Below are 8,514 nucleotides of genomic sequence, written 5' to 3'. Positions count from 1 at the left end.
CTCTCCTCTCCTCTCCTCTCCTCTCCTCTCCTCTCCTCTTTTCTCTCCCTCTCTCTCCCCCTCCCTTCCTCCCTCCCTTCCTTCTTCTTCTCCCCCCCTCTAGTCTTCTCTCAAGTTTATTCTCTCTCTCCATCTCTGGTGCTCTCTTGCTCCCCCACTATCACTCCTTTCCCCTTTTCTCCGTCTTAATAATTAATCCTACAAGCTATAATAATGACTGGACTTGGAATGACATGCCAACTGCTACAGCAGTGGTATGAACATCATTGAAGTAACCAACTACTTTTTGGTAGGCTTTAATTTCTACTCCAAGAGATGAAACCTATACCTGGGAACATTATCAGGCTCAGAATCTATACCTAGTTAGATCATAGGCCCTAGGAAATAACCTAGTACAATTATGCTGTTAAATGGACGTTATTTTAAACTGATTCGTAAGCATTTAGTGTTACAACCAATGTATGGTCAACATGCAGATAAGAAACTGTAGAATGTTCTTTCCTGTAGAGAAAATGTTTCTCATATTCCCTTCTCAAGGTTCAAGGATCACTAAAGAAGAAGGAGAAGTGGGTGGGTGCACCCCTCGCAGTCCTGACTTCCTTGCTCGTGTTCGGGGCTGATCTAATGGGAGCTAACCAAGGCCAGCTGGACTGGGACTGATGGAGCATGTGATCAAACCAGACTCTCTGAACATGGCTGACAAGGAGGGCTGATGAGAAGCCAAGGACAATGGCACTGGGTTTTGATTCTACTGCATTTATTGGCTTTGTGGGCGCCTAGTCTGTTTGGATGCACACCTTCCTAGTCCTGGATGGAGGGGGGAGGACCTTGGACTTCCCACAGGGCAGGGCACCCTGACTTCTCTTTGGACTGAAGAGGGAGGGGGAATGGGAGTGGGAGGGAAATGGGAGGAGGGGGAAATTTTTAATAAAAAAAAGGAAAGAAAAGAATATGGATAAAAAAGAAGAGGGAGAAGAGAGATCATTAGAGAGAGAGGCAGCAGAATGACTAGAGAGAAACACCATGCTCTGGACAGAGTAACTGCACATATGAACTCACAGTTGTTGGGAGAGCATGCTCAAGACCTGTGAAACTCAAGCCAGACCAAATCCCCACACTGCTCATGGAGCTATTGGGAATTGTCAGCTGCTGAGAGAGGGGAAGGCAGCTTTCTCTAAGAGTATTGCCCCTTGTAAATTGACCAATTCTCCAACGGAAGATTGCATATCCAAGACTAGTTGGACAGCACAAATTGGTTTTGAAGACTTTTTAAAAGAATAGAATTTAAGTTTGGTGGCTTGGGAAGGGGTATATATTTGGGAAGAGTTGAGGGAGAAAAGTTAATATGGCCCAAATATGTTTTTATGAAACTTTCAAAGAAATAAAAAATGAAAAAAGAGAATGGGTGTCACAGTATTGTGTTCAAGTCCCAAATATGCTTCCTAGAGAAAATTTGAAAGCTTAATTTTCTCTGCAATGCTTGAATCTCTGTGTACTTTCTGCCTTTTACATAAAGAAACTCTGCCACCACCTACCCAATTGTATATGCTGGTGTAGCTTCAACCTTGAAGCTGCCCTCACTACTTTTATGCCTGTAGAGTATTAAGACTGTTGGCCTTGATAATGACAGTGTGTCAAAGCAAAGATTTTGGAGGAGAACATCCTCCAAGCTGCTGAGGCAAAATGTAGGATGAGAAATACCAGTCTGAATGTCAGGGGAAAGGCTGATATCAAATCTATTTCATAGAAGAAAGTGGAAGGCAGAGAGGTTAAGTGTCAGGTAGCAATAACCTGCTCTAAATTCCTGCTCCAAAGCCTCAAATCCTGCAGGAGTTAAGTGGAGTCTGGGTCTGTATTCAAAGCACACTGATATTAAATCTCCATCAGTTCATGCTCTGACTTTCCTCTCAGAGTGGCTGGCCAGGAAAGTGGTGCTATCTCTTTCTCTCTTTTTTTTTTTCTTCTAAGCTAAAGGTGACTCGTGACACTGAACCTTACCTAAGTTGCAAGATTCTCTTGTGCCTTGGTCTCAATCTTCTTCGAAAAATCTATTTTTGAAAGGCTGGCCCAGTGCCCTTTCCTTTTGCCAAAAGGAGATCACTTCCTGAGCACTGAGTGATCCTTTGTACTTTTGTTTTTATAATGAAGATGATACAAGCTCCAGGATCAGAAATCAAGTCCTTTGGTACCACATAAGGTACAACTTTTGGCTTTGTAATCTTTGACAAACAGATTAAGCATGTTATGTCTCTATGTTGCTACCTATCCAAGAGACATCTGATAATTTTTACTTCATGGGGCCATTATGAGGATTTTACACAAACGTGGATGGAAGTCACAGAAGAGTGCCAGGCTGCTAGGGTACTAGTATAGTGATAAGAAGCCCTATGCAGCAGATCAACCAACATAACCTCAGCACTTTACTTTTCAAAATGCCATTCTGCATATTGTCTAGGTCTTTGCATGCATCCATACTTTTATGCATGCCATAATAACTTATGGAATGTATTTTTGAGAGGAGTAAGAAATACCATGGTTGCTTAAGAAAAATATATATTCCATTTAGCTTTATTTTTTATCACAACAAAATTTCATATTTGTTGATGTTACAGGCTTCAAATTAGAAAAAGCAATTTGAATTCTTAGTGGTAATTCTATATCAGTTTTAAATACATTTCTTCATATTAGTATTCATACCTAGATTGTGATTGTTACTTTGCAGTGTCAAAATATCTGGCCATGGCAAATGTAGCTCATATTTATCCTACAGACAACTCAGCTAAAGTAATCATTAATGCCATAATTATTGATAGATACTGTGTGCTATATGATCTTAGTATTGTAATTACTCATTTCACATTGTTCGATGTTATATTCTGTATGTGTGGAATATTGTGGTACCCTGAAACCTGCATTTTATCAGTCTGGAGAATGCTGAACATTTTGGTGGCAATCATTCTAAATTCTAAGCATGTGATTCTGACATAATATAAAAAGTATACTTAAAAATAATTTCTTTCTCATGGTTTGAAATTAATATTGTCACCTAAAATCACTGTCTACATTGTGTTTTCAGCCTTGTGGCTGCATACACCTGCAGTAAGCAGCAACAGCTTCTGACCTTTTGAGTTTTTAGACTAGCTTTATCATTTCTGCTGTCTCTTTTCTCTGTGATAATGAATTATGCTCTCTTGCTTTCAAAGATTTTTTTTTTGCTCTGTATACTAAGAATCCATAAAACCTAGCATGTTTATCTTAAATAAGATTTTCATGATTGTTCTAGTGTCTGTCTTTTAAAATAAATTGAATCTGTGAGAGTTATTTTTTAACACTTGATTTTCCTATTGAGGTAAGTAGGAACATTGGTTCTGTATTATAATACGAAACAGGTAGTAGTGAGATACTTTTTGTTGAACAAGTCTGTAAGAAGAGTAATGTATATGTTAAAAATGCGGTTTTCACAAAAATTTATTTTGCATTTATAAATAATTCACTGCATTAGCAGTATAGTTAATACCTTTAGGAGAAAGTCCAATGCCCTGTTCAGCCATGATCATTTTTACAGAGCCATCTTGTTGGGAGGTAATAAGCCACATTAAAATGATTGTATATAGAATGATTGTACAACAAAACAGGAAAACACATGTGTGTCACACATTTCAAATGCAAAGCCATGTATGTAGATACAGTTTATCCATATAAAGCACATGAAACCAGATTTTAAAAACCAGATGACAGACAGTTCATTAACTGACTGATGTTAAACAATTAGTTGAGCCTATACAGAATATCGTAACTCACTGAAATTCTGATGAGGAAAGCATGCTTATTAATAACAGTGACGGTGTGAATATTCGCATTCTACTCCAATGAAGGAATGGTTCAAAAGGATAATTGCTAAAGCCAAAAGAGCATTTCCTGAATGATCATTGCATTTTAATGGCCACCTGGAAGGCCATCAGTATGGAGGAGGCATCTCGTAGGGACAAGGTCTCAGGTACATTTTCTTAGGAGGTAGGCAAGGCTATTCCTTATGGTTATGTTCCTTTGTTCACTTGGAAAGAGCCCAGGCTAAATATTAGCCCCGTAGATCAGAGTAGATGCTTGAAACAAATTTCTACCATGAGTGCTCAACTCCATTCTTATAGCTGAGATAGCCTGTGTCTTTCCTATCATGTTTCTTTAAGTTTCTAACAAAGGCCAATGGAATCAATTTGATTTGAGCCATGATATTATTACATAAGCTTCCAAGAAGAGAGAGTTTTTATTTTGAAATGCTCTCTTCCTATAAAGTGTAGCTATGGCCTCCTGTAACTGTGAAATAATTGTTTTCAGGAAGGAAAATAAAAATCCCACAGATAGGCAGCCAGATGCCCCCCCCCATGACTTGTATAGTTATGGCTTGACACAGCAGTGGTCCAGAGACATGTTGTCAGTTCCCCCAATACACAGAAAAAGCATATATTGGTTTATTCCAATTTGTTTCTTGGTTAATCAATAAAAATTTTGCATACAGTTACATATACAATATTTGTTTTTAAAATATGCAAGAAGATGTTGCTTTTGTTCCCCTCCCAGAAGAATAAGAAAAATGTTACAGAGTTACATTTTCACTTATAAAATGTTTGATCTATCTTTCTGGGAATAATATGAAATAATATAAATGGGCACAATTAACTTAGCCAAGTTAATGCACTACAGAGCACTAAGAAGATACTCCTGGTAACAAAAACTCCTGAGTATATGTATGCATCAAATAACTTATTGTACAATATGTGGAATCCTTTATTAAACTACATTAAGTCCCAGGGAATATTGTAGTAGGAGCTGTGGGCTGTGTTCCTGCCGCCCCAGCTCCTGATCGCCTGGCTAGCTTATGCCCCGAAATAACAACACACAAACTGTATTCTTTTAAACACTGCTTGGCCCATTATATCTAGCCTCTTCTCGGCTAACTCTTGCACCTGAACTAGCCCATTTCTAGTAATGTGTGTAGCACCCCAAGATCCGGTTACCGGGAAGATTCTAGCCTATGTCCATCCTTGGTCGGAGCTTCATCGCATCTGCCCCAGAGAGGAGAGCTATCGAGTCTGAGCTCACTTCCTCTTCCTCCCAGGATTCTGTTCTGTTTACTCCACCCACCTATGTTCTAAGCTATCAGGGCCAAGCAGTTTCTTTATTAATTAACCAATGACTTCCTCCCTCAGAATATTATAAAAACACTAATTTGCAAAATTACCTCTATTCTTTTTACCATTTGTTTCTCTATGTGCTCAAAGGACATAACAAAGAGGGTGTGTTCTTTTTTTTTGTTAACCTAGCAATATTTCTCAAGATTGCATTCCTGGATAATAAGTTTTCTAAAATAATTCAACTTACTAATTTACTAATAATTTCAATTTCAATATTTTAAAGGGAAAGAGGGAATTGCAATCAAAATAATTCTTCAGTGAATAAGAACAGCCCACCTTCCAAAAATAAAAGAAGAAAAAAACCCAGATAAACATAAAATTACTCAACTGAAGTGCTCTTAGAAATTAATTGAAGAAAGATTTGTTATTGTATTTACAGTGGTTCCAACAACATCTTTGTTTGCCGATGCCAGACTTCCAATTAAAGTTTATCAAAAATATCCTTATGTAAGCAGTTTTTCATTTGCCAGCAATCATTCTACTTGTTCCAAAACTGCATAACAGAGGTCCAAATATATGCATACATACATACACACACACACACACACACACACACACACACATATATATATACATACACACATATATATGTATTGCCATGCAAAAGTGCAGTTATTATTCTATTATGGCTTCATAATACAGTGTGCCTTTCCAGGTGGCACATCTTAAATCAAGACATATCTATTTTGATTAATTCATTGTGTCTTAAGAGGATGAACAAGTACAATTCAGAAAGTTGCAAGTAATTCAAATATTTATTTGTTTGGAGAGAGAAGCAGCATCAGCAGGGACACCATTAGGAAGTGCTTGAAGGAAAGGGAGGAAGAAAGAGAGGCAGAAAAAGAAGGAAATCAAGGAAGATAGAAGGAAATGGAGGGAGAGTGTGAGACAGACTGCAATAAGTACAGCCTCAACCACAGCCACTACCACAAAAACAGAACAGATACTAGCTAGTTTCTTTCTTGGAGGACCCCAAGTATTTATCACTCACATAATGAGATTTACAAAGGAGAATTTTATCTTTTGAACCCAGGGTTCATTTCTAAGCATTTTGTCTCTGTAAACCTCACAGTTCACATATTAATTTTGCAATCAAAATTCATCAAAAGTACTACTTTGGTGAAAATAAGAATAAAAAAACATTAATTCATAGCATTAAGTAAATACATAAGAATTTTATCTCAGAGATTGCCCCATATCCAGAGAGTAGAATCATCCAGGAAGGAAACTATTTGACAAACCATCTAGAGAGATAGACCCAATCTCATTTTTAATATTCAAGACGGAGTGGTTGATTAGCAATGGATGGATCCGCAGTAGTGGATGCACCAACTGATGTTAAATACACTTGTAGTTCCTTGCAGCCATGAAAACCAGTTCATTGCTTCTAGCACACAGAGTCCCCATATAAGTACAGTGCCACTTTAACCATATCCAGATGTTATACCATTCTCTGGCAGAAACAAAAGTTGTAAGAATATCATGAAAGGATACAGCCCCAAACCCTGCCATTTTCTAGTTATAGAGGCAAATGGCACAAAGGCCAGGAAGTATGAGCAAGGCATGCATCTCTTCTAAAGTTTGCACTGAGCCCTTACAGAACATGGTATTGTTTAAAGAACACTAAGATATTAAGTCAAGTTCTTTGATCTTCCTTTATACAAGGCTCTTAACTGCAGATGTGTAGGCCCACAAGAACTGGTTCTTTGAGCATTTCTGTCCACTCTCAAGGAGATTTTTGGTAGAAGTCTAATAAAGTTGTGTATATTTAATGAAAGCTTAGATTCTGTCTTCTTGGTAGTAATGTTAGATTTCTTTCTAAGCGCTGAAAAAGAACTGTCATTTGAGAATCGTAGTTATCGCTTCAGGAGATATTCTGGTTTGGACTCAGAGCTAGAACAGTAAGTAGCAACTTTTAATTGTGAACAAATGTTAAAGACTGAAATGAAGTAAAAGTCATATGATCAACTGTGTATATGACAGGGCTGCTGTGTTTCCATATAGCAATTAAAAGCACAATTCAAAACGAATTGTGTTTCGTCACAAAGACCCTATAACTATTTTACCTAAATTACATTTAAAAATTAGAAACATTGCGTAGAGTATGAAAACCAGTGTTAGCAAGATAAATTTGTATCCTTTAAATTTAAAAATGAGTTATGGTAGTTTCCTAAGTGTTAGTCTCACTTCCATGTTATCTTTGAGATGCAGATAAAATGCCTCTGCACTGATCTATCCATCTTGCCAGCTTTTGAGGATTTCATTCTGTCTAGCTAGCTTCTGATTAAACTTAGACTTTTAGAATTTCCCATACCTCCAAAGTCTCACCGTTAATTAACTTTACAAGTTTATTGCTTCATATTAAGCTTATACAGTAGTTTTAGTTATTAAAGTAGCTGTTGGCATGAGTATCCTCATAAACAAAGGTATGAAGCATGATCCCTTTTTGGTTGTGTCAAGTAATGTGCTGGAGCTAGACTGGTTCACAGGAAATGGTGGTATTTAGTGATGCCACAGTTCTTAGCTTGTTGTCAGCTATGGTGGTAGAATTTACAGCATGTGAATTAGAAAATTCTAAAAAATGAGCTGCTTTGTTTTAACTACTTCATAAAGGTGGCACATTAAATGTTCAAGTATTAACCCAGGATCTTAAGATTTAGCCAACTGTGTTTTCTGCAGTAAAAGATCTGAGAAGGCATGGAAGGACTGGAACATCTGGGATGCATTTGGTTATTGTCACCACATTGGGCTGTGCTCTGAGACATGTCTGTTTTGTAGCCACATAAGTGATACAGGACAGAACCAACTCTGTAAGGCATTGGAATCCCTCTGGATATAACCGCTGGCTTCCTGCTGTGGAGATTGACGAACAATTTCTTCGTATGAACAAGATATCCTCAGTGGAAAGCATCCATCAAGCCATTCTTCGGGAGGGTCTGCATGCTGTCCTGCATGCTACTGCTCACAGGCATGCAAGCAGGTCTGGGTTTGCTGCTGCAGTGCATTATCCTGCCACCAGCCCATTAGCAGGTTTTTTTTTTGTTTTTTGTTTTTTTTTTTGTTTGCCCCTTCCCTCCTCAAAGTCTGATACAATCAAACAGCCAAGAAAGTAGAGGTCACTGGCAAAAGTTTGCAATTTTGAATTATTTTTATTAAACACCATTAGTCTACACTGCACAGTTAATGAAACAGCAAAGCTCCAATCTCAGAAGAATGATTGACCATGGATCTGAAAAGCAGTTCAGTGTCCCCTAACCCAGTGTGAACACTATGAATGATTCTTTAACATTTTATGTCAGAAGCAGGAAGAGGCATGAACTGC

The sequence above is a fragment of the Microtus ochrogaster genome, unplaced genomic scaffold (assembly GCF_000317375.1).
Source record: "Microtus ochrogaster isolate Prairie Vole_2 unplaced genomic scaffold, MicOch1.0 UNK79, whole genome shotgun sequence".
NCBI lineage: Eukaryota > Metazoa > Chordata > Mammalia > Rodentia > Cricetidae > Microtus > Microtus ochrogaster.
Note: the sequence above shows the minus strand (reverse complement) of the source record.